This window comes from Salmo salar, chromosome 04 (assembly GCF_965601325.2).
Source record: "Salmo salar chromosome 04, fSalSal1, whole genome shotgun sequence".
Lineage (NCBI taxonomy): Eukaryota > Metazoa > Chordata > Actinopteri > Salmoniformes > Salmonidae > Salmo > Salmo salar.
Genome location: NC_138294.1, coordinates 6103767 through 6131430, shown reverse-complemented (window position 1 = coordinate 6131430; position 27664 = coordinate 6103767). Strand labels below are relative to the sequence as shown.

At 50.7% G+C, this 27664-nt stretch overlaps 1 long non-coding RNA gene across 1 annotated transcript; it reads left to right on the top strand.

The window, feature by feature from the left end:
* The first annotated feature begins 168 nt into the window (after positions 1-168).
* LOC123739484 (uncharacterized) lies at positions 169-24934 on the top strand. Its single transcript, XR_014392044.1, has 3 exons — positions 169-1198; positions 22374-22476; positions 22611-24934. It is a non-coding gene; the product is annotated as an uncharacterized LOC123739484 (long non-coding RNA).
* Positions 24935-27664: the final 2730 nt, after the last annotated feature.

The window sequence follows — 27664 nt, the reverse complement described above, 5'->3', positions numbered from 1 at the left end:
ATACTATAGCCCCCATATCAGTGTGAATACTATAGCCTATGTTTCTGTTATAGGACCTTACTGAACTTTGATCTTGACTTAGGGAGTCTGTATTAGAGGAGGTGTGTACTTTGCTTCAGGATCCAGGATCCAGCATAGAGGAGTGTCTGTTCTCTCCCTCTCACAGCGTTAACACATTAATACAGACTACTCTTCTAACTACTGGATCAGACTACTCTACTAACTACTGAATCAGACTACTCTACCAACTACTGGATCAGACTACTCTACTAACTACTGAATCAGACTACTCTACTAACTACTGAATCAGACTACTCTACCAACTACTGGATCAGACTACTCTACCAACTACTGGATCAGACTACTCTACCAACTACTGGATCAGACTACTCTACTAACTACTGGTCTAAAACACACCTGGATCAGACTACTCTACCAACTACTGGATCAGACTACTCTACCAACTACTGGATCAGACTACTCTACCAACTACTGGTCTAAAACACACCTGGATCAGACTACTCTACTAACTACTGGATCAGACTACTCTACTAACTACTGGATCAGACTACTCTACTAACTACTGGATCAGACTACTCTACTAACTACTGAATCAGACTACTCTACTAACTACTGAATCAGACTACTCTACCAACTACTGGATCAGACTACTCTACCAACTACTGGATCAGACTACTCTACCAACTACTGGATCAGACTACTCTACTAACTACTGGTCTAAAACACACCTGGATCAGACTACTCTACCAACTACTGGATCAGACTACTCTACCAACTACTGGATCAGACTACTCTACCAACTACTGGTCTAAAACACACCTGGATCAGACTACTCTACTAACTACTGGATCAGACTACTCTACCAACTACTGGATCAGACTACTCTACCAACTACTGGATCAGACTACTCTACCAACTACTGGATCAGACTACTCTACCAACTACTGGTCTAAAACACACCTGGATCAGACTACTCTACTAACTACTGGATCAGACTACTCTACTAACTACTGGATCAGACTACTCTACTAACTACTGGATCAGACTACTCTACCAACTACTGGATCAGACTACTCTACTAACTACTGGATCAGACTACTCTACTAACTACTGGATCAGACTACCCTACTAACTACTGGTCTAAAACACACCTGGATCAGACTCATTTTCACAACAAGTAAGATTATAATTAACTGTCCCTCTCTCTCTCTGTCCCTCTGTCCCGCCACCTCTGTCCCTCTGTCCCTCCACCTCCGTCCCCTCCACCTCCGTCCCCTCCACCTCCGTCCCTCTACCTCTGTCCCTCTACCTCTGTCCCTCTGTCCCTCCACCTCTGTCCCTCCACCTCTGTCCCTCTGTCCCTCCACCTCTGTCCCTCCACCTCTGTCCCTCCACCTCCGTCCCTCCACCTCCGTCCCTCTGTCCCTCCACCTCCGTCCCTGCACCTCCGTCCCTCCACCTCCGTCCCTCCACCTCCGTCCCTCCACCTCCGTCCCTCCACCTCCGTCCCTCCACCTCTGTCCCTCCACCTCCGTCCCTCCACCTCCGTCCCTCTGTCCCTCCACCTCCGTCCCAGCACCTCCGTCCCTCCACCTCCGTCCCCTCCACCTCCGTCCCCTCCACCTCCGTCCCTCTACCTCTGTCCCTCCACCTCTGTCCCTCTGTCCCTCCACCTCTGTCCCTCCACCTCTGTCCCTCCACCTCTGTCCCTCCACCTCTGTCCCTCCACCTCTGTCCCTCCACCTCTGTCCCTCCACCTCCGTCCCTCCACCTCCGTCCCTCCACCTCCGTCCCTCCACCTTCGTCCCTCTGTCCCTCCACCTCCGTCCCTCCGTCCCTCTGTCCCTCCACCTCCGTCCCTGCACCTCCGTCCCTCCACCTCCGTCCCTCCACCTCCGTCCCTCCACCTCCGTCCCTCCACCTCCGTCCCTCCACCTCTGTCCCTCCACCTCTGTCCCTCCACCTCTGTCCCTCTACCTCCGTCCCTCTACCTCTGTCTACCTCGCTCTCTACTTCTACTCAGTTTAAGGGCTTTATTGGCATGGGAAAACACATGTTAACATTGCCAAAGCAAGTAAAGTAACCTCTATCTCTCTGTCTCACACACACTGGAATAGGAATACCCAGGTGAACTAAAGATAAGAGCAGTATTAGATAAAGTCAATCATAAACCAACCTGGTTTATGAGACGCAGGGCCGTTTCTAGGAATGGGGCGACCAAGAACCATTCACGGGAAATCAGCAAATTGTATCTGCCCTCATCTGTTCAAATAAATACATTTGAAAATGAAGATAGGGAAAATATTGAAGTTAGATACCAGTTCAGCGGTTAGATACCAGTTCAGCGGTTAGATACCAGTTCAGCGGTTAGATACCAGCTCAGCGGTTAGATACCAGCTCAGCGGTTAGATACCAGTTCAGCGGTTAGATACCAGCTCAGCGGTTAGATACCAGCTCAGCGGTTAGATACCAGCTCAGCGGTTAGATACCAGTTCAGCGGTTAGATACCAGCTCAGCGGTTAGATACCAGCTCAGCGGTTAGATACCAGCTCAGCGGTTAGATACCAGCTCAGCGGTTAGATACCAGTTCAGCGGATAGATACCAGTTCAGCGGTTAGATACCAGCTCAGCGGTTAGATACCAGCTCAGCGGTTAGATACCAGTTCAGCGGTTAGATACCAGTTCAGCGGTTAGATACCAGTTCAGCGGTTAGATACCGGTTCAGCGGTTAGATACCGGCTCAGCGGTTAGATACCGGTTCAGCGGTTAGATACCGGCTCAGCGGTTAGATACCAGTTCAGCGGTTAGATACCAGTTCAGCGGTTAGATACCAGCTCAGCGGTTAGATACCAGTTCAGCGGTTAGATACCAGCTCAGCGGTTAGATACCAGCTCAGCGGTTAGATACCAGCTCAGCGGTTAGATACCAGCTCAGCGGTTAGATACCAGCTCAGCGGTTAGATACCAGTTCAGCGGTTAGATACCAGCTCAGCGGTTAGATACCAGTTCAGCGGTTAGATACCAGCTCAGCGGTTAGATACCAGTTCAGCGGTTAGATACCAGCTCAGCGGTTAGATACCAGCTCAGCGGTTAGATACCAGTTCAGCGGTTAGATACCAGCTCAGGGTTAGAGTTAGGATACCAGCTCAGCGGTTAGATACCAGCTCAGCGGTTAGATACCAGCTCAGCGGTTAGATACCAGCTCAGCGGTTAGATACCAGCTCAGCGGTTAGATACCAGTTCAGCGGTTAGATACCAGCTCAGCGGTTAGATACCAGCTCAGCGGTTAGATACCAGCTCAGCGGTTAGATACCAGCTCAGCGGTTAGATACCAGTTCAGCGGTTAGATACCAGTTCAGCGGTTAGATACCAGTTCAGCGGTTAGATACCAGTTCAGCGGTTAGATACCAGTTCAGCGGTTAGATACCAGCTCAGCGGTTAGATACCAGTTCAGCGGTTAGATACCAGCTCAGCGGTTAGATACCAGTTCAGCGGTTAGATACCAGTTCAGCGGTTAGATACCAGTTCAGCGGTTAGATACCAGTTCAGCGGTTAGATACCAGTTCAGCGGTTAGATACCAGCTCAGCGGTTAGATACCAGTTCAGCGGTTAGATACCAGCTCAGCGGTTAGATACCAGCTCAGCGGTTAGATACCAGCTCAGCGGTTAGATACCAGTTCAGCGGTTAGATACCAGTTCAGCGGTTAGATACCAGTTCAGCGGTTAGATACCAGCTCAGCGGTTAGATACCAGTTCAGCGGTTAGATACCAGCTCAGCGGTTAGATACCAGCTCAGCGGTTAGATACCAGCTCAGCGGTTAGATACCAGTTCAGCGGTTAGATACCAGCTCAGCGGTTAGATACCAGCTCAGCGGTTAGATACCAGCTCAGCGGTTAGATACCAGTTCAGCGGTTAGATACCAGCTCAGCGGTTAGATACCAGTTCAGCGGTTAGATACCAGCTCAGCGGTTAGATACCAGCTCAGCGGTTAGATACCAGCTCAGCGGTTAGATACCAGCTCAGCGGTTAGATACCAGCTCAGCGGTTAGATACCAGCTCAGCGGTTAGATACCAGTTCAGCGGTTAGATACCAGCTCAGCGGTTAGATACCAGCTCAGCGGTTAGATACCAGCTCAGCGGTTAGATACCAGTTCAGCGGTTAGATACCAGTTCAGCGGTTAGATACCAGCTCAGCGGTTAGATTAGATACCAGCTCAGCGGTTAGATTAGATACCAGCTCAGCGGTTAGATACCAGCTCAGCGGTTAGATACCAGCTCAGCGGTTAGATACCAGTTCAGCGGTTAGATACCAGTTCAGCGGTTAGATACCAGTTCAGCGGTTAGATACCAGTTCAGCGGTTAGATACCAGCTCAGCGGTTAGATACCAGTTCAGCGGTTAGATACCAGCTCAGCGGTTAGATACCAGTTCAGCGGTTAGATACCAGTTCAGCGGTTAGATACCAGCTCAGCGGTTAGATACCAGTTCAGCGGTTAGATACCAGCTCAGCGGTTAGATACCAGTTCAGCGGTTAGATACCAGTTCAGCGGTTAGATACCAGCTCAGCGGTTAGATACCAGCTCAGCGGTTAGATACCAGTTCAGCGGTTAGATACCAGCTCAGCGGTTAGATACCAGTTCAGCGGTTAGATACCAGCTCAGCGGTTAGATACCAGCTCAGCGGTTAGATACCAGTTCAGCGGTTAGATACCAGTTCAGCGGTTAGATACCAGTTCAGCGGTTAGATACCAGTTCAGCGGTTAGATACCAGCTCAGCGGTTAGATACCAGCTCAGCGGTTAGATACCAGCTCAGCGAGTTAGATACCAGTTCAGCGGTTAGATTAGATACCAGCTCAGCGGTTAGATACCAGTTCAGCGGTTAGATACCAGTTCAGCGGTTAGATACCAGTTCAGCGGTTAGATACCAGCTCAGCGGTTAGATACCAGCTCAGCGGTTAGATACCAGTTCAGCGGTTAGATACCAGTTCAGCGGTTAGATACCAGCTCAGCGGTTAGATACCAGCTCAGCGGTTAGATACCAGCTCAGCGGTTAGATACCAGCTCAGCGGTTAGATACCAGCTCAGCGGTTAGATACCAGTTCAGCGGTTAGATACCAGCTCAGCGGTTAGATACCAGCTCAGCGGTTAGATACCAGTTCAGCGGTTAGATACCAGTTCAGCGGTTAGATACCAGTTCAGCGGTTAGATACCAGTTCAGCGGTTAGATACCAGCTCAGCGGTTAGATTAGATACCAGCTCAGCGGTTAGATTAGATACCAGCTCAGCGGTTAGATACCAGCTCAGCGGTTAGATACCAGTTCAGCGGTTAGATACCAGTTCAGCGGTTAGATACCAGCTCAGCGGTTAGATACCAGTTCAGCGGTTAGATACCAGCTCAGCGGTTAGATACCAGTTCAGCGGTTAGATACCAGCTCAGCGGTTAGATACCAGTTCAGCGGTTAGATACCAGCTCAGCGGTTAGATACCAGCACAGCGGTTAGATACCAGCACAGCGGTTAGATACCAGCTCAGCGGTTAGATACCAGCTCAGCGGTTAGATACCAGCTCAGCGGTTAGATACCAGTTCAGCGGTTAGATACCAGCTGAGCGGTTAGATACCAGCTCAGCGGTTAGATACCAGTTCAGCGGTGAGATACCAGTTCAGCGGTTAGATACCAGTTCAGCGGTTAGATACCAGTTCAGCGGTTAGATACCAGCTCAGCGGTTAGATTAGATACCAGCTCAGCGGTTAGATTAGATACCAGCTCAGCGGTTAGATACCAGCTCAGCGGTTAGATACCAGTTCAGCGGTTAGATACCAGTTCAGCGGTTAGATACCAGCTCAGCGGTTAGATACCAGTTCAGCGGTTAGATACCAGCTCAGCGGTTAGATACCAGCTCAGCGGTTAGATACCAGCTCAGCGGTTAGATACCAGTTCAGCGGTTAGATACCAGTTCAGCGGTTAGATACCAGTTCAGCGGTTAGATACCAGCTCAGCGGTTAGATACCAGCTCAGCGGTTAGATACCAGCTCAGCGGTTAGATACCAGTTCAGCGGTTAGATACCAGTTCAGCGGTTAGATACCAGTTCAGCGGTTAGATACCAGCTCAGCGGTTAGATACCAGCTCAGCGGTTAGATACCAGCTCAGCGGTTAGATACCAGTTCAGCGGTTAGATACCAGCTCAGCGGTTAGATACCAGCTCAGCGGTTAGATACCAGCTCAGCGGTTAGATACCAGCTCAGCGGTTAGATACCAGTTCAGCGGTTAGATACCAGTTCAGCGGTTAGATACCAGTTCAGCGGTTAGATACCAGCTCAGCGGTTAGATACCAGTTCAGCGGTTAGATACCAGCTCAGCGGTTAGATACCAGTTCAGCGGTTAGATACCAGTTCAGCGGTTAGATACCAGCTCAGCGGTTAGATACCAGCTCAGCGGTTAGATACCAGCTCAGCGGTTAGATACCAGCTCAGCGGTTAGATACCAGCTCAGCGGTTAGATACCAGCTCAGCGGTTAGATACCAGCTCAGCGGTTAGATACCAGTTCAGCGGTTAGATACCAGCTCAGCGGTTAGATACCAGTTCAGCGGTTAGATACCAGTTCAGCGGTTAGATACCAGTTCAGCGGTTAGATACCAGTTCAGCGGTTAGATACCAGTTCAGCGGTTAGATACCAGTTCAGCGGTTAGATACCAGCTCAGCGGTTAGATACCAGCTCAGCGGTTAGATACCAGTTCAGCGGTTAGATACCAGCTCAGCGGTTAGATACCAGCTCAGCGGTTAGATACCAGCTCAGCGGTTAGATACCAGCTCAGCGGTTAGATACCAGCTCAGCGGTTAGATACCAGCTCAGCGGTTAGATACCAGTTCAGCGGTTAGATACCAGTTCAGCGGTTAGATACCAGTTCAGCGGTTAGATACCAGTTCAGCGGTTAGATACCAGCTCAGCGGTTAGATTAGATACCAGCTCAGCGGTTAGATTAGATACCAGCTCAGCGGTTAGATACCAGCTCAGCGGTTAGATACCAGTTCAGCGGTTAGATACCAGCTCAGCGGTTAGATACCAGTTCAGCGGTTAGATACCAGCTCAGCGGTTAGATACCAGTTCAGCGGTTAGATACCAGCTCAGCGGTTAGATACCAGTTCAGCGGTTAGATACCAGCACAGCGGTTAGATACCAGCACAGCGGTTAGATACCAGCTCAGCGGTTAGATACCAGCTCAGCGGTTAGATACCAGCTCAGCGGTTAGATACCAGTTCAGCGGTTAGATACCAGCTGAGCGGTTAGATACCAGCTCAGCGGTTAGATACCAGTTCAGCGGTGAGATACCAGTTCAGCGGTTAGATACCAGTTCAGCGGTTAGATACCAGTTCAGCGGTTAGATACCAGCTCAGCGGTTAGATTAGATACCAGCTCAGCGGTTAGATACCAGCTCAGCGGTTAGATACCAGTTCAGCGGTTAGATACCAGTTCAGCGATTAGATACCAGTTCAGCGGTTAGATACCAGCTCAGCGGTTAGATACCAGCTCAGCGGTTAGATACCAGTTCAGCGGTTAGATACCAGCTCAGCGGTTAGATACCAGTTCAGCGGTTAGATACCAGTTCAGCGGTTAGATACCAGTTCAGCGATTAGATACCAGTTCAGCGGTTAGATACCAGCTCAGCGGTTAGATACCAGCTCAGCGGTTAGATACCAGCTCAGCGGTTAGATACCAGTTCAGCGGTTAGATACCAGTTCAGCGGTTAGATACCAGTTCAGCGGTTAGATACCAGCTCAGCGGTTAGATACCAGTTCAGCGGTTAGATACCAGCTCAGCGGTTAGATACCAGTTCAGCGGTTAGATACCAGTTCAGCGGTTAGATACCAGCTCAGCGGTTAGATACCAGCTCAGCGGTTAGATACCAGCTCAGCGGTTAGATTAGATACCAGCTCAGCGGTTAGATACCAGTTCAGCGGTTAGATACCAGCTCAGCGGTTAGATACCAGCTCAGCGGTTAGATTAGATACCAGCTCAGCGGTTAGATACCAGCTCAGCGGTTAGATACCAGTTCAGCGGTTAGATACCAGCTCAGCGGTTAGATACCAGTTCAGCGGTTAGATACCAGCTCAGCGGTTAGATACCAGTTCAGCGGTTAGATACCAGCTCAGCGGTTAGATACCAGTTCAGCGGTTAGATACCAGCTCAGCGGTTAGATACCAGTTCAGCGGTTAGATACCAGCTCAGCGGTTAGATACCAGCTCAGCGGTTAGATACCAGCTCAGCGGTTAGATACCAGCTCAGCGGTTAGATACCAGCTCAGCGGTTAGATACCAGCTCAGCGGTTAGATACCAGTTCAGCGGTTAGATACCAGCTGAGCGGTTAGATACCAGCTCAGCGGTTAGATACCAGTTCAGCGGTGAGATACCAGTTCAGCGGTTAGATACCAGTTCAGCGGTTAGATACCAGTTCAGCGGTTAGATACCAGCTCAGCGGTTAGATTAGATACCAGCTCAGCGGTTAGATTAGATACCAGCTCAGCGGTTAGATACCAGCTCAGCGGTTAGATACCAGTTCAGCGGTTAGATACCAGTTCAGCGGTTAGATACCAGCTCAGCGGTTAGATACCAGCTCAGCGGTTAGATACCAGCTCAGCGGTTAGATACCAGTTCAGCGGTTAGATACCAGCTCAGCGGTTAGATACCAGTTCAGCGGTTAGATACCAGTTCAGCGGTTAGATACCAGTTCAGCGGTTAGATACCAGTTCAGCGGTTAGATACCAGCTCAGCGGTTAGATACCAGCTCAGCGGTTAGATACCAGCTCAGCGGTTAGATACCAGTTCAGCGGTTAGATACCAGTTCAGCGGTTAGATACCAGTTCAGCGGTTAGATACCAGCTCAGCGGTTAGATACCAGCTCAGCGGTTAGATACCAGCTCAGCGGTTAGATACCAGCTCAGCGGTTAGATACCAGCTCAGCGGTTAGATACCAGCTCAGCGGTTAGATACCAGCTCAGCGGTTAGATACCAGTTCAGCGGTTAGATACCAGCTCAGCGGTTAGATACCAGTTCAGCGGTTAGATACCAGCTCAGCGGTTAGATACCAGCTCAGCGGTTAGATACCAGCTCAGCGGTTAGATACCAGTTCAGCGGTTAGATACCAGCTCAGCGGTTAGATACCAGTTCAGCGGTTAGATACCAGTTCAGCGGTTAGATACCAGCTCAGCGGTTAGATACCAGCTCAGCGGTTAGATACCAGTTCAGCGGTTAGATACCAGCTCAGCGGTTAGATACCAGCTCAGCGGTTAGATACCAGCTCAGCGGTTAGATACCAGTTCAGCGGTTAGATACCAGTTCAGCGGTTAGATACCAGTTCAGCGGTTAGATACCAGCTCAGCGGTTAGATACCAGTTCAGCGGTTAGATACCAGCTCAGCGGTTAGATACCAGCTCAGCGGTTAGATACCAGTTCAGCGGTTAGATACCAGCTCAGCGGTTAGATACCAGCTCAGCGGTTAGATACCAGCTCAGCGGTTAGATACCAGCTCAGCGGTTAGATACCAGCTCAGCGGTTAGATACCAGCTCAGCGGTTAGATACCAGCTCAGCGGTTAGATACCAGCTCAGCGGTTAGATACCAGCTCAGCGGTTAGATACCAGTTCAGCGGTTAGATACCAGTTCAGCGGTTAGATACCAGTTCAGCGGTTAGATACCAGCTCAGCGGTTAGATACCAGTTCAGCGGTTAGATACCAGCTCAGCGGTTAGATACCAGCTCAGCGGTTAGATACCAGTTCAGCGGTTAGATACCAGTTCAGCGGTTAGATACCAGTTCAGCGGTTAGATACCAGTTCAGCGGTTAGATACCAGCTCAGCGGTTAGATACCAGCTCAGCGGTTAGATACCAGCTCAGCGGTTAGATACCAGCTCAGCGGTTAGATACCAGTTCAGCGGTTAGATACCAGTTCAGCGGTTAGATACCAGTTCAGCGGTTAGATACCAGTTCAGCGGTTAGATACCAGCTCAGCGGTTAGATACCAGCTCAGCGGTTAGATACCAGCTCAGCGGTTAGATACCAGCTCAGCGGTTAGATACCAGTTCAGCGGTTAGATACCAGCTCAGCGGTTAGATACCAGCTCAGCGGTTAGATACCAGCTCAGCGGTTAGATACCAGTTCAGCGGTTAGATACCAGCTCAGCGGTTAGATACCAGTTCAGCGGTTAGATACCAGCTCAGCGGTTAGATACCAGCTCAGCGGTTAGATACCAGTTCAGCGGTTAGATACCAGCTCAGCGGTTAGATACCAGTTCAGCGGTTAGATACCAGCTCAGCGGTTAGATACCAGTTCAGCGGTTAGATACCAGCTCAGCGGTTAGATACCAGCTCAGCGGTTAGATACCAGTTCAGCGGTTAGATACCAGTTCAGCGGTTAGATACCAGCTCAGCGGTTAGATACCAGCTCAGCGGTTAGATACCAGCTCAGCGGTTAGATTAGATACCAGCTCAGCGGTTAGATTAGATACCAGCTCAGCGGTTAGATACCAGCTCAGCGGTTAGATACCAGCTCAGCGGTTAGATACCAGTTCAGCGGTTAGATACCAGCTCAGCGGTTAGATACCAGTTCAGCGGTTAGATACCAGCTCAGCGGTTAGATACCAGTTCAGCGGTTAGATACCAGCTCAGCGGTTAGATACCAGTTCAGCGGTTAGATACCAGCTCAGCGGTTAGATACCAGTTCAGCGGTTAGATACCAGCTCAGCGGTTAGATACCAGCTCAGCGGTTAGATACCAGCTCAGCGGTTAGATACCAGTTCAGCGGTTAGATACCAGCTCAGCGGTTAGATACCAGCTCAGCGGTTAGATACCAGTTCAGCGGTTAGATACCAGTTCAGCGGTTAGATACCAGTTCAGCGGTTAGATACCAGTTCAGCGGTTAGATACCAGCTCAGCGGTTAGATTAGATACCAGCTCAGCGGTTAGATTAGATACCAGCTCAGCGGTTAGATACCAGCTCAGCGGTTAGATACCAGTTCAGCGGTTAGATACCAGTTCAGCGGTTAGATACCAGCTCAGCGGTTAGATACCAGTTCAGCGGTTAGATACCAGCTCAGCGGTTAGATACCAGTTCAGCGGTTAGATACCAGCTCAGCGGTTAGATACCAGCTCAGCGGTTAGATACCAGCTCAGCGGTTAGATACCAGCTCAGCGGTTAGATACCAGCTCAGCGGTTAGATACCAGCTCAGCGGTTAGATACCAGTTCAGCGGTTAGATACCAGCTCAGCGGTTAGATACCAGCTCAGCGGTTAGATACCAGCTCAGCGGTTAGATACCAGTTCAGCGGTTAGATACCTGTTCAGCGGTTAGGTACCAGTTCAGCGGTTAGATACCAGCTCAGCGGTTAGATACCAGTTCAGCGGTTAGATACCAGCTCAGCGGTTAGATACCAGTTCAGCGGTTAGATACCAGTTCAGCGGTTAGATACCAGCTCAGCGGTTAGATACCAGCTCAGCGGTTAGATTAGATACCAGCTCAGCGGTTAGATTAGATACCAGCTCAGCGGTTAGATTAGATACCAGCTCAGCGGTTAGATACCAGCTCAGCGGTTAGATACCAGCTCAGCGGTTAGATACCAGTTCAGCGGTTAGATACCAGCTCAGCGGTTAGATACCAGTTCAGCGGTTAGATACCAGCTCAGCGGTTAGATACCAGTTCAGCGGTTAGATACCAGCTCAGCGGTTAGATACCAGTTCAGCGGTTAGATACCAGCTCAGCGGTTAGATACCAGCTCAGCGGTTAGATACCAGCTCAGCGGTTAGATACCAGCTCAGCGGTTAGATACCAGCTCAGCGGTTAGATACCAGTTCAGCGGTTAGATACCAGCTCAGCGGTTAGATACCAGCTCAGCGGTTAGATACCAGTTCAGCGGTGAGATACCAGTTCAGCGGTTAGATACCAGTTCAGCAGTTAGATACCAGTTCAGCGGTTAGATACCAGCTCAGCGGTTAGATTAGATACCAGCTCAGCGGTTAGATTAGATACCAGCTCAGCGGTTAGATACCAGCTCAGCGGTTAGATACCAGTTCAGCGGTTAGATACCAGTTCAGCGGTTAGATACCAGCTCAGCGGTTAGATACCAGTTCAGCGGTTAGATACCAGCTCAGCGGTTAGATACCAGTTCAGCGGTTAGATACCAGCTCAGCGGTTAGATACCAGCTTCAGCGGTTAGATACCAGCTCAGCGGTTAGATACCAGCTCAGCGGTTAGATACCAGCTCAGCGGTTAGATACCAGTTCAGCGGTTAGATACCAGCTGAGCGGTTAGATACCAGCTCAGCGGTTAGATACCAGTTCAGCGGTGAGATACCAGTTCAGCGGTTAGATACCAGTTCAGCGGTTAGATACCAGTTCAGCGGTTAGATACCAGCTCAGCGGTTAGATTAGATACCAGCTCAGCGGTTAGATTAGATACCAGCTCAGCGGTTAGATACCAGCTCAGCGGTTAGATACCAGTTCAGCGGTTAGATACCAGTTCAGCGATTAGATACCAGTTCAGCGGTTAGATACCAGCTCAGCGGTTAGATACCAGCTCAGCGGTTAGATACCAGTTCAGCGGTTAGATACCAGCTCAGCGGTTAGATACCAGTTCAGCGGTTAGATACCAGTTCAGCGGTTAGATACCAGTTCAGCGATTAGATACCAGTTCAGCGGTTAGATACCAGCTCAGCGGTTAGATACCAGCTCAGCGGTTAGATACCAGCTCAGCGGTTAGATACCAGTTCAGCGGTTAGATACCTGTTCAGCGGTTAGGTACCAGTTCAGCGGATAGATACCAGCTCAGCGGTTAGATACCAGTTCAGCGGTTAGATACCAGCTCAGCGGTTAGATACCAGTTCAGCGGTTAGATACCAGTTCAGCGGTTAGATACCAGCTCAGCGGTTAGATACCAGCTCAGCGGTTAGATTAGATACCAGCTCAGCGGTTAGATTAGATACCAGCTCAGCGGTTAGATTAGATACCAGCTCAGCGGTTAGATACCAGCTCAGCGGTTAGATACCAGCTCAGCGGTTAGATACCAGTTCAGCGGTTAGATACCAGCTCAGCGGTTAGATACCAGTTCAGCGGTTAGATACCAGCTCAGCGGTTAGATACCAGCTCAGCGGTTAGATACCAGTTCAGCGGTTAGATACCAGCTCAGCGGTTAGATACCAGTTCAGCGGTTAGATACCAGTTCAGCGGTTAGATACCAGTTCAGCGGTTAGATACCAGCTCAGCGGTTAGATACCAGCTCAGCGGTTAGATACCAGTTCAGCGGTTAGATACCTGTTCAGCGGTTAGATACCAGTTCAGCGGTTAGGTACCAGTTCAGCGGTTAGATACCAGCTCAGCGGTTAGATACCAGTTCAGCGGTTAGATACCAGCTCAGCGGTTAGATACCAGCTCAGCGGTTAGATACCAGCTCAGCGGTTAGATACCAGTTCAGCGGTTAGATACCAGTTCAGCGGTTAGATACCAGTTCAGCGGTTAGATACCAGCTCAGCGGTTAGATACCAGCTCAGCGGTTAGATTAGATACCAGCTCAGCGGTTAGATTAGATACCAGCTCAGCGGTTAGATTAGATACCAGCTCAGCGGTTAGATACCAGTTCAGCGGTTAGATACCAGCTCAGCGGTTAGATACCAGTTCAGCGGTTAGATACCAGCTCAGCGGTTAGATACCAGTTCAGCGGTTAGATACCAGCTCAGCGGTTAGATACCAGTTCAGCGGTTAGATACCAGCTCAGCGGTTAGATACCAGCACAGCGGTTAGATACCAGCACAGCGGTTAGATACCAGCTCAGCGGTTAGATACCAGCTCAGCGGTTAGATACCAGCTCAGCGGTTAGATACCAGCTCAGCGGTTAGATACCAGTTCAGCGGTTAGATACCAGCTGAGCGGTTAGATACCAGCTCAGCGGTTAGATACCAGTTCAGCGGTGAGATACCAGTTCAGCGGTTAGATACCAGTTCAGCAGTTAGATACCAGTTCAGCGGTTAGATACCAGCTCAGCGGTTAGATTAGATACCAGCTCAGCGGTTAGATTAGATACCAGCTCAGCGGTTAGATACCAGCTCAGCGGTTAGATACCAGTTCAGCGGTTAGATACCAGTTCAGCGATTAGATACCAGTTCAGCGGTTAGATACCAGCTCAGCGGTTAGATACCAGCTCAGCGGTTAGATACCAGTTCAGCGGTTAGATACCAGCTCAGCGGTTAGATACCAGTTCAGCGGTTAGATACCAGTTCAGCGGTTAGATACCAGTTCAGCGATTAGATACCAGTTCAGCGGTTAGATACCAGCTCAGCGGTTAGATACCAGCTCAGCGGTTAGATACCAGCTCAGCGGTTAGATACCAGTTCAGCGGTTAGATACCTGTTCAGCGGTTAGATACCAGTTCAGCGGTTAGGTACCAGTTCAGCGGTTAGATACCAGCTCAGCGGTTAGATACCAGCTCAGCGGTTAGATACCAGCTCAGCGGTTAGATACCAGCTCAGCGGTTAGATACCAGTTCAGCGGTTAGATACCAGCTCAGCGGTTAGATACCAGCTCAGCGGTTAGATACCAGCTCAGCGGTTAGATACCAGCTCAGCGGTTAGATACCAGCTCAGCGATACCAGCTCAGCGGTTAGATACCAGCTCAGCGGTTAGATACCAGTTCAGCGGTTAGATACCAGCTCAGCGGTTAGATACCAGCTCAGCGGATAGATACCAGTTCAGCGGTTAGATACCAGCTCAGCGGTTAGATACCAGCTCAGCGATACCAGTTCAGCGGTTAGATACCAGTTCAGCGGTTAGATACCAGCTCAGCGGTTAGATACCAGCTCAGCGGTTAGATACCAGTTCAGCGGTTAGATACCAGTTCAGCGGATAGATACCAGTTCAGCGGTTAGATACCAGCTCAGCGGTTAGATACCAGCTCAGCGATACCAGTTCAGCGGTTAGATACCAGCTCAGAGGTTAGATACCAGCTCAGAGGTTAGATACCAGTTCAGAGGTTAGATACCAGTTCAGCGGTTAGATACCAGCTCAGAGGTTAGATACCAGCTCAGCGGTTAGATACCAGCTCAGCGGTTAGATACCAGCTCAGAGGTTAGATACCAGCTCAGAGGTTAGATACCAGCTCAGAGGTTAGATACCAGCTCAGAGGTTAGATGCCAGCTCAGAGGTTAGATACCAGTTCAGAGGTTAGATACCAGTTCAGAGGTTAGATACCAGCTCAGAGGTTAGATACCAGTTCAGAGGTTAGATACCAGCTCAGAGGTTAGATACCAGCTCAGAGGTTAGATACCAGTTCAGAGGTTAGATACCAGTTCAGAGGTTAGATACCAGTTCAGCGGTTAGATACCAGTTCAGCGGTTAGATACCAGCTCAGAGGTTAGATACCAGCTCAGCGGTTAGATACCAGTTCAGCGGTTAGATACCAGTTCAGAGGTTAGATACCAGTTCAGCGGTTAGATACCAGTTCAGCGGTTAGATACCAGTTCAGCGGTTAGATACCAGCTCAGCGGTTAGATACCAGTTCAGCGGTTAGATACCAGTTCAGAGGTTAGATACCAGTTCGGAGGTTAGATACCAGTTCAGAGGTTAGATACCAGCTCAGAGGTTAGATACCAGTTCAGCGGTTAGATACCAGCTCAGAGGTTAGATACCAGTTCAGCGGTTAGATACCAGTTCAGCGGTTAGATACCAGTTCAGCGGTTAGATACCAGTTCAGAGGTTAGATACCAGTTCAGCGGTTAGATACCAGTTCAGCGGTTAGATACCAGCTCAGAGGTTAGATACCAGTTCAGAGGTTAGATACCAGTTCAGCGGTTAGATACCAGCTCAGCGGTTAGATACCAGCTCAGCGGTTAGATACCAGTTCAGAGGTTAGATACCAGTTCAGCGGTTAGATACCAGCTCAGCGGTTAGATACCAGTTCAGCGGTTAGATACCAGTTCAGAGGTTAGATACCAGTTCAGCGGTTAGATACCAGCTCAGCGGTTAGATACCAGTTCAGCGGTTAGATACCAGCTCAGAGGTTAGATACCAGTTCAGAGGTTAGATACCAGTTCAGCGGTTAGATACCAGCTCAGCGGTTAGATACCAGCTCAGCGGTTAGATACCAGCTCAGCGGTTAGATACCAGTTCAGCGGTTAGATACCAGTTCAGCGGTTAGATACCAGTTCAGCGGTTAGATACCAGTTCAGAGGTTAGATACCAGTTCAGAGGTTAGATACCAGTTCAGAGGTTAGATACCAGCTCAGAGGTTAGATACCAGCTCAGAGGTTAGATACCAGCTCAGAGGTTAGATACCAGCTCAGAGGTTAGATACCAGTTCAGAGGTTAGATACCAGCTCAGAGGTTAGATACCAGCTCAGAGGTTAGATACCAGTTCAGAGGTTAGATACCAGTTCAGAGGTTAGATACCAGCTCAGAGGTTAGATACCAGTTCAGAGGTTAGATACCAGTTCAGAGGTTAGATACCAGCTCAGAGGTTAGATACCAGCTCAGAGGTTAGATACCAGTTCAGAGGTTAGATACCAGTTCAGCGGTTAGATACCAGCTCAGAGGTTAGATACCAGCTCAGAGGTTAGATACCAGCTCAGCGGTTAGATACCAGTTCAGAGGTTAGATACCAGTTCAGCGGTTAGATACCAGTTCAGAGGTTAGATACCAGTTCAGAGGTTAGATACCAGTTCAGAGGTTAGATACCAGCTCAGAGGTTAGATACCAGCTCAGAGGTTAGATACCAGCTCAGAGGTTAGATACCAGCTCAGAGGTTAGATACCAGCTCAGAGGTTAGATACCAGTTCAGAGGTTAGATACCAGTTCAGAGGTTAGATACCAGCTCAGAGGTTAGATACCAGTTCAGAGGTTAGATACCAGTTCAGAGGTTAGATACCAGCTCAGAGGTTAGATACCAGTTCAGAGGTTAGATACCAGTTCAGCGGTTAGATACCAGCTCAGAGGTTAGATACCAGTTCAGAGGTTAGATACCAGCTCAGCGGTTAGATACCAGTTCAGAGGTTAGATACCAGCTCAGAGGTTAGATACCAGTTCAGCGGTTAGATACCAGTTCAGAGGTTAGATACCAGCTCAGAGGTTAGATACCAGTTCAGAGGTTAGATACCAGTTCAGCGGTTAGATACCAGTTCAGAGGTTAGATACCAGCTCAGAGGTTAGATACCAGTTCAGCGGTTAGATACCAGTTCAGCGGTTAGATACCAGTTCAGCGGTTAGATACCAGTTCAGCGGTTAGATACCAGTTCAGCGGTTAGATACCAGTTCAGAGGTTAGATACCAGTTCAGCGGTTAGATACCAGTTCAGAGGTTAGATACCAGTTCAGAGGTTAGATACCAGCTCAGAGGTTAGATACCAGTAGATACCAGTTCAGCGGTTAGATACCAGTTCAGAGGTTAGATACCGGTTCAGAGGTTAGATACCAGTTCAGCGGTTAGATACCAGTAGATACCAGTTCAGCGGTTAGATACCAGTTCAGCGGTTAGATACCAGTTCAGCGGTTAGATACCAGTTCAGAGGTTAGATACCAGCTCAGAGGTTAGATACCAGTTCAGCGGTTAGATACCAGTTCAGCGGTTAGATACCAGTTCAGCGGTTAGATACCAGCTCAGAGGTTAGATACCAGTTCAGAGGTTAGATACCAGTTCAGAGGTTAGATACCAGTTCAGCGGATAGATACCAGTTCAGCGGTTAGATACCAGTTCAGCGGTTAGATACCAGTTCAGCGGTTAGATACCAGTTCAGCGGTTAGATACCAGCTCAGAGGTTAGATACCAGTTCAGAGGTTAGATACCAGTTCAGCGGTTAGATACCAGTTCAGAGGTTAGATACCAGCACAGCGGTTAGATACCAGTTCAGAGGTTAGATACCAGTTCAGCGGTTAGATACCAGCTCAGCGGTTAGATACCAGTTCAGCGGTTAGATACCAGTTCAGCGGTTAGATACCAGTTCAGCGGTTAGATACCAGTTCAGAGGTTAGATACCAGTTCAGCGGTTAGATACCAGTTCAGCGGTTAGATACCAGTTCAGCGGTTAGATACCAGTTCAGAGGTTAGATACCAGTTCAGCGGTTAGATACCAGTTCAGCGGTTAGATACCAGTTCAGCGGTTAGATACCAGCTCAGCGGTTAGATACCAGTTCAGAGGTTAGATACCAGCTCAGAGGTTAGATACCAGCTCAGCGGTTAGATACCAGCTCAGTGGTTAGATACCAGTTCAGAGGTTAGATACCAGTTCAGCGGTTAGATACCAGTTCAGAGGTTAGATACCAGCTCAGCGGTTAGATACCAGTAGATACCAGTTCAGAGGTTAGATACCAGTTCAGCGGTTAGATACCAGTTCAGAGGTTAGATACCAGTTCAGAGGTTAGATACCAGTTCAGCGGTTAGATACCAGTAGATACCAGTTCAGAGGTTAGATACCAGTTCAGAGGTTAGACCACCTTCCTCTGATCAAGACATGAACTGTCTCACTGATGGGTTTTTTACGCTCAACAGTTTCCCGTGTGTATCAAGGACCCCCATACAGGTATTCGGACACGGCCAATGTCTCCATGAAGGGATAAAATATGTTTGATATGTATTGGTACAACCTAGTGGTCATCAACAATATTACAGCCTCAGAGAGATACAGGGTATTGGCACCACCTAGTGGTCATCAACAGTATTACAGCCTCAGAGAGATACAGGGTATTGGCACCACCTAGTGGTCATCAACAGTATTACAGCCTCCTCAGAGAGATACAGGGTATTGGTACCACCTAGTGGTCATCAACAGTATTACAGCCTCAGAGAGATACAGGGTATTGGTACCACCTAGTGGTCATCAACAGTATGACAGCCACCCTGGGGGATGCCTAGCTCGTTGTACAACTGAATGCATTTGATTGAAATGTGTCTTCCTCTGAATCAGAGAGGTGTGGGGCCTTAATTCACGTCCAGGTCACGCGAGAGCAGCTGTTGTTGTTGGTTAACTGCCTTGCTGATGGGCAGAATGACGGATTTTTACCTTGTCGGCTCTAGGATTCAATCCAGCAGCCTTTCAGTTACTGTCCCAACGATCTAACCACTAGGCTACCCTGCTGGTTACTGGCCCAACGCTCTAACCACTAGGCTACCTGCTGGTTACTGGCCCAACGCTCTAACCACTAGGCTACCCTGCTGGTTACTGGCCCAACGCTCTAACCACTAGGCTGCCTGCTGGTTACTGGCCCAACGCTCTAACCACTAGGCTACCCTGCTGGTTACTGGCCCAACGCTCTAACCACTAGGCTACCCTGCTGGTTACTGGCCCAACGCTCTAACCACTAGGCTGCCTGCTGGTTACTGGCCCAACGCTCTAACCACTAGGCTACCTGCTGGTTACTGGCCCAACGCTCCTACCCGGCAGGCTACCTGCTGGTTACTGGCCCAACGCTCTAACCACTAGGCTACCCTGCTGGTTACTGGCCCAACTCTCTAACCACTAGGCTACCTGCTGGTTACTGGCCCAATGCTCTAACCACTAGGCTACCTGCTGGTTACTGGCCCAACGCTCTAACCACTAGGCTACCTGCTGGTTACTGGCCCAACGCTCTAACCACTAGGCTACCTGCTGGTTACTGGCCCAACGCTCTAACCACTAGGCTACCTGCTGGTTACTGGCCCAACGCTCTAACCACTAGGCTGCCTGCTGGTTACTGGCCCAACGCTCTAACCACTAGGCTACCTGCTGGTTACTGGCCCAACGCTCCTACCCGGCAGGCTACCTGCTGGTTACTGGCCCAACGCTCCTACCCGGCAGGCTACCTGCTGGTTACTGGCCCAACGCTCTAACCACTAGGCTACCTGCTGGTTACTGTCCCAACGCTCCTACCCGGCAGGCTACCTGCTGGTTACTGGCCCAACGCTCTAACCACTAGGCTGCCTGCTGGTTACTGGCCCAACGCTCTAACCACTAGGCTACCTGCTGGTTACTGGCCCAACGCTCTAACCACTAGGCTACCTGCTGGTTACTGGCCCAACGCTCTAACCACTAGGCTACCTGCTGGTTACTGGCCCAACGCTCTAACCACTAGGCTGCCTGCTGGTTACTGGCCCAACGCTCTAACCACTAGGCTACCTGCTGGTTACTGGCCCAACGCTCCTACCCGGCAGGCTACCTGCTGGTTACTGGCCCAACGCTCTAACCACTAGGCTACCCTGCTGGTTACTGGCCCAACTCTCTAACCACTAGGCTACCTGCTGGTTACTGGCCCAATGCTCTAACCACTAGGCTACCTGCTGGTTACTGGCCCAACGCTCTAACCACTAGGCTACCTGCTGGTTACTGGCCCAACGCTCTAACCACTAGGCTACCTGCTGGTTACTGGCCCAACGCTCTAACCACTAGGCTACCTGCTGGTTACTGGCCCAACGCTCTAACCACTAGGCTGCCTGCTGGTTACTGGCCCAACGCTCTAACCACTAGGCTACCTGCTGGTTACTGGCCCAACGCTCCTACCCGGCAGGCTACCTGCTGGTTACTGGCCCAACGCTCCTACCCGGCAGGCTACCTGCTGGTTACTGGCCCAACGCTCTAACCACTAGGCTACCTGCTGGTTACTGTCCCAACGCTCCTACCCGGCAGGCTACCTGCTGGTTACTGGCCCAACGCTCTAACCACTAGGCTGCCTGCTGGTTACTGGCCCAACGCTCTAACCACTAGGCTACCTGCTGGTTACTGGCCCAACGCTCTAACCACTAGGCTACCTGCTGGTTACTGGCCCAACGCTCTAACCACTAGGCTACCTGCTGGTTACTGGCCCAACGCTCTAACCACTAGGCTACCTGCTGGTTACTGGCCCAACGCTCTAACCACTAGGTTACCTGCTTGTTACTGTCCCAACGCTCTAACCACTAGGCTACCCTGCTGGTTACTGGCCCAACTCTCTAACCACTAGGCTACCTGCTGGTTACTGGCCCAATGCTCTAACCACTAGGCTACCTGCTGGTTACTGGCCCAACGCTCTAACCACTAGGCTACCTGCTGGTTACTGGCCCAACGCTCTAACCACTAGGCTACCTGCTGGTTACTGGCCCAACGCTCTAACCACTAGGCTACCTGCTGGTTACTGGCCCAACGCTCTAACCACTAGGCTGCCTGCTGGTTACTGGCCCAACGCTCTAACCACTAGGCTACCTGCTGGTTACTGGCCCAACGCTCCTACCCGGCAGGCTACCTGCTGGTTACTGGCCCAACGCTCCTACCCGGCAGGCTACCTGCTGGTTACTGGCCCAACGCTCTAACCACTAGGCTACCTGCTGGTTACTGTCCCAACGCTCCTACCCGGCAGGCTACCTGCTGGTTACTGGCCCAACGCTCTAACCACTAGGCTGCCTGCTGGTTACTGGCCCAACGCTCTAACCACTAGGCTACCTGCTGGTTACTGGCCCAACGCTCTAACCACTAGGCTACCTGCTGGTTACTGGCCCAACGCTCTAACCACTAGGCTACCTGCTGGTTACTGGCCCAACGCTCTAACCACTAGGCTACCTGCTGGTTACTGGCCCAACGCTCTAACCACTAGGTTACCTGCTTGTTACTGTCCCAACGCTCTAACCACTAGGCTACCCTGCTGGTTACTGTCCCAACGCTCCTACCCGGCAGGCTACCTGCTGGTTACTGGCCCAACGCTCTAACCACTAGGTTACCTGCTGGTTACTGTCCCAACGCTCTAACCACTAGGCTACCTGCTGATTACTGTCCCAACGCTCTAACCACTAGGCTACCTGCTGGTTACTGTCCCAACGCTCTAACCACTAGGTTACCTGCTGGTTACTGGCCCAACGCTCCTACCCGGGCAGGCTACCTGCTGGTTACTGGCCCAACGCTCCTACCCGGCAGGCTACCTGCTGGTTACTGGCCCAACGCTCCTACCCGGCAGGCTACCTGCTGGTTACTGTCCCAACGCTCCTACCCGGCAGGCTACCTGCTGGTTACTGGCCCAACGCTCTAACCACTAGGCTACCTGCTGGTTACTGGCCCAACGCTCCTACCCGGCAGGCTACCTGCTGGTTACTGTCTCAACGCTCCTACCCGGCAGGCTACCTGCTGGTTACTGTCCCAACGCTCCTACCCGGCAGGCTACCTGCTGGTTACTGACCCAACGCTCCTACCCGGCAGGCTACCTGCTGCCCAGCAACAACTGGTGGTATTGTAACATCGAGTGGTTAATAAAGGTATTACAAAATCAAATCGGTCACTTACACATATTTATCAGATGCTATTGCAGGAGTAGTGAAATGCTTGTGCTCCTAGCTCCAACTCTATCTACCATTATAGTTATAATGTCAAATCAATGTGTGTATTTGTGTAGATGGAGCTGCCGTTCTCTGGTCTGGAGTCGACCTTCATCATCATCGCCTTCATCATCTTCTCTCTCTTCAGCCTGGCCTCAGTCTGTACTCAGCCGGACACAGGTACACACACACACACCTGGTTAAACAATGATTCAATAAAATAATAAAGATTTCTGTTAACGTGTGTGTGTGTGTGTGTGTGTGTGTGTGTGTGTGTGTGTGTGTGTGTGTGTGTGTGTGTGTGTGTGTGTCAGAGGAAGCTGTGTGTGAAGAGAAGAGGTTCCACAGGAGACCAGAGAGGAAGCAACGTGTCATCGTCAAACTGGCCTCTCAGAGAGAACCCTGAACACTGGCCTCTCAGAGAGAACCCTGAACACTGGCCTCTCAGAGAGAACCCTGAACACTGGCCTCTCAGAGAGAACCCTGAACCGACTGGCCTCTCAGAGAGAACCCTGAACACTGTCCCAAACTGGCCTCTCAGAGAGAACCCTGAACACTGGCCTCTCAGAGAGAACCCTGAACACTGGCCTCTATTACAGCCTCAGAGAGATACAGGGTATTGGCACCACCTAGTGGTCATCAACAGTATTACAGCCTCAGAGAGATACAGGGTATTGGCACCACCTAGTGGTCATCAACAGTATTACAGCCACCCTGGGGGATGCCTAGCTCGTTGTACAACTGAATGCATTTGATTGAAATGTGTCTTCCTCTGAATCAGAGAGGTGTGGGGCCTTAATTCACGTCCACGTCACGCGAGAGCAGCTGTTGTTGTTGGTTAACTGCCTTGCTGATGGGCAGAATGACGGATTTTTACCTTGTCGGCTCTAGGATTCAATCCAGCAGCCTTTCAGTTACTGTCCCAACGATCTAACCACTAGGCTACCCTGCTGGTTACTGGCCCAACGCTCTAACCACTAGGCTGCCTGCTGGTTACTGGCCCAACGCTCTAACCACTAGGCTACCTGCTGGTTACTGGCCCAACGCTCTAACCACTAGGCTACCTGCTGGTTACTGGCCCAACGCTCTAACCACTAGGTTACCTGCTGGTTACTGGCCCAACGCTCTAACCACTAGGTTACCTGCTGGTTACTGGCCCAACGCTCTAACCACTAGGCTACCTGCTGGTTACTGGCCCAACGCTCTAACCACTAGGCTACCTGCTGGTTACTGGCCCAACGCTCTAACCACTAGGCTGCCTGCTGGTTACTGGCCCAACGCTCTAACCACTAGGCTACCTGCTGGTTACTGGCCCAACGCTCTAACCACTAGGCTACCTGCTGGTTACTGGCCCAACGCTCCTACCCGGCAGGCTACCTGCTGGTTACTGTCCCAACGCTCTAACCACTAGGTTACCTGCTGGTTACTGGCCCAACGCTCTAACCACTAGGCTACCTGCTGGTTACTGGCCCAACGCTCATACCCGGCAGGCTACCTGCTGGTTACTGGCCCAACGCTCCTACCCGGCAGGCTACCTGCTGGTTACTGGCCCAACGCTCTAACCACTAGGCTACCTGCTGGTTACTGGCCCAACGCTCTAACCACTAGGCTACCTGCTGGTTACTGGCCCAACGCTCCTACCCGGCAGGCTACCTGCTGGTTACTGGCCCAACGCTCTAACCACTAGGCTACCTGCTGGTTACTGGCCCAACGCTCTAACCACTAGGTTACCTGCTGGTTACTGGCCCAACGCTCCTACCCGGCAGGCTACCTGCTGGTTACTGGCCCAACGCTCCTACCCGGCAGGCTACCTGCTGGTTACTGTCCCAACGCTCTAACCACTAGGCTACCTGCTGGTTACTGTCCCAACGCTCCTACCCGGCAGGCTACCTGCTGGTTACTGGCCCAACGCTCTAACCACTAGGCTACCTGCTGGTTACTGGCCCAACGCTCCTACCCGGCAGGTTACCTGCTGGTTACTGGCCCAACGCTCTAACCACTAGGCTACCTGCTGGTTACTGTCCCAACGCTCCTACCCGACAGGCTACCTGCTGGTTACTGGCCCAACGCTCTAACCACTAGGTTACCTGCTGGTTACTGTCCCAACGCTCTAACCACTAGGCTACCTGCTGGTTACTGTCCCAACGCTCCTACCCGGCAGGCTACCTGCTGGTTACTGGCCCAACGCTCTAACCACTAGGCTACCTGCTGGTTACTGTCCCAACGCTCCTACCCGGCAGGCTACCTGCTGGATACTGTCCCAACGCTCCTACCCGGCAGGCTACCTGCTGGTTACTGTCCCAACGCTCCTACCCGGCAGGCTACCTGCTGGTTACTGGTCCAACGCTCCTACCCGGCAGGCTACCTGCTGGTTACTGGCCCAACGCTCCTACCCGGCAGGCTACCTGCTGGTTACTGACCCAACGCTCCTACCCGGCAGGCTACCTGCTGCCCAGCAACAACTGGTGGTATTGTAACATCGAGTGGTTAATAAAGGTTTTACAAAACCAAATCGGTCACTTACACATATTTATCAGATGCTATTGCAGGAGTAGTGAAATGCTTGTGCTCCTAGCTCCAACTCTATCTACCATTATAGTTATAATGTCAAATCAATGTGTGTATTTGTGTAGATGGAGCTGCCGTTCTCTGGTCTGGAGTCGACCTTCATCATCATCGCCTTCATCATCTTCTCTCTCTTCAGCCTGGCCTCAGTCTGTACTCAGCCGGACACAGGTACACACACACACACCTGGTTAAACAATGATTCAATAAAATAATAAAGATTTCTGTTAACGTGTGTGTGTGTGTGTGTGTGTGTGTGTGTGTGTGTGTGTGTGTGTGTGTGTGTGTGTGTGTGTGTGTGTGTGTGTGTGTGTGTGTGTCAGAGGAAGCTGTGTGTGAAGAGAAGAGGTTCCACAGGAGACCAGAGAGGAAGCAACGTGTCATTGTCAAACTGGCCTCTCAGAGAGAACCCTGAACACTGTCCTCTCAGAGAGAACCCTGAACACTGGCCCAATCTGGCCTCTCAGAGAGAACCCTGAACACTGGCCCAAACTGGCCTCTCAGAGAGAACCCTGAACACTGTCCCAAACTGGCCTCTCAGAGAGAACCCTGAACACTGTCCCAAACTGGCCTCTCAGAGAGAACCCTGAACACTGGCCTCTCAGAGAGAACCCTGAACACTGGCCTCTCAGAGAGAACCCTGAACACTGTCCCAAACTGGCCTCTCAGAGACAACCCTGAACACTGTCCCAAACTGGCCTCTCAGAGAGAACCCTGAACACTGTCCCAAACTGGCCTCTCAGAGAGAACCCTGAACACTGTCCCAAACTGGCCTCTCAGAGAGAACCCTAAACACTGTCCCAAACTGGCCTCTCAGAGAGAACCCTGAACACTGGCCTCGCAGAGAGAACCCTGAACACTGGCCTCTCAGAGAGAACCCTGAACACTGGCCTCTCAGAGAGAACCCTGAACACTGTCCCAAACTGGCCTCTCAGAGAGAACCCTGAACACTGGCCTCTCAGAGAGAACCCTGAACACTGGCCTCTCAGAGAGAACCCTGAACACTGGCCCAATCTGGCCTCTCAGAGAGAACCCTGAACACTGGCCTCGCAGAGAGAACCCTGAACACTGGCCTCTCAGAGAGAACCCTGAACACTGGCCTCTCAGAGAGAACCCTGAACACTGTCCCAATCTGGCCTCTCAGAGAGAACCCTGAACACTGTCCCAAACTGGCCTCTCAGAGAGAACCCTAAACACTGGCCCAATCTGGCCTCTCAGAGAGAACCCTGAACACTGTCCCAAACTGGCCTCTCAGAGAGAACCCTGAACACTGTCCCAAACTGGCCTCTCAGAGAGAACCCTGAACACTGGCCTCTCAGAGAGAACCCTGAACACTGGCCTCTCAGAGAGAACCCTGAACACTAGCCTCTCAGAGAGAACCCTGAACACTGTCCCAAACTGGCCTCTCAGAGAGAACCCTGAACACTGGCCTCTCAGAGAGAACCCTGAACACTGTACCAGCCCTGGTAGCACAATCGATATGCTGATAGAATTTAGGGAGCCTTATTTTTCACATTAGCTTTGTTAAAATCTCCAGCTACAATAAATGCAGCCTCAGGATATGTGTTTTCCAGTTTACGAAGAGTCCAGTGAACTTCTTTCAGGGCCATGTTGGTAAGTTGACGTTGCTCATATGGCCAATAGTTCTTCCCGGCTGTAGGTAATAAAACGTAAGATTTCCTGGGGTAACAATGTACGAAATAATACATTAAAAAAAAAAAAAAAAATACTGCATGGTTTCCTAAGAACACGAAGCGAGGCGGCCATCTCTGTTGGCGCCGGATGTTGCCGTACATTTTGTTAACGACAGCTGGTGCACGAAATCTAAAGAAGTCTCAAGGTTTTGCTGGCCTGAGGTAGAGTATCTCATGATAAGCTGTAGACCACACTATTTACCAAGAGAGTTTTCATCTATATTCTTCGTAGCTGTCCATTTACTGACACAAACCGATGCGCTGGCACTAAGACCACACTCAATGAGCTGTGTACCGCCATAAGCAAACAGGAAGACGCTCATCCAGAGGCGGCGCTCCTAGTGGCCGGGGACTTTAATGCGGGGAAACTTAAATCCGTTTTACCTCATTTCTATCAGCATGTTAAATGTGCAACCAGAGGGAAAACAACTCTAGACCACCTTTACTCCACACACAGAGACACGTACAAAACTCTCCCTCGCCCTCCATTTGGCAAATCCGACCATAATTCTATCCTCCTGATTCCTGCTTACAAGCACAAACTAAAGCAGGAAGCACCAGTGACTCGCTCAATAAAAAAAGTGGTCAGATGAAGCAGATGCTAAACTACAGGACTGTTTTGCTACAACAGACTGGAACATGTTCCGGGATTCTTCCGATGACATTGAGGAGTACACCACATCAGTCACTGGCTTCATCAATAAGTGCATTGATGACGTTGTCCCCACAGTGATTGTACATACATACCCCAACCAGAAGCCATGGATTACAGGCAACATCCACACTGAGCTAAAGGGTAGAGCTGCTGCTTTCAAGGTGCGGGACTCTAACCCGGAAGCTTATTATAAATCCCGCTATGCCCTTTGACGAACCATCAAACAGGCAAAGCATCAATAGAGGACTAAGATCGAATCGTACTACACCGGCTCCGACACTCATCGGATGTGGCAGGGCTTGCAAACCATTACAGACTACAAAGGGAAGCCCAGCCGCGAGCTGCCCAGTGACACGAGCCTACCAGACGAGCTAAATTAAGCCTATAGAGAGGAGGTCAGAGACCTGGCCGTGTGGTGCCAGGACAACAACACCTCCCTCAACGTGATCAAGAC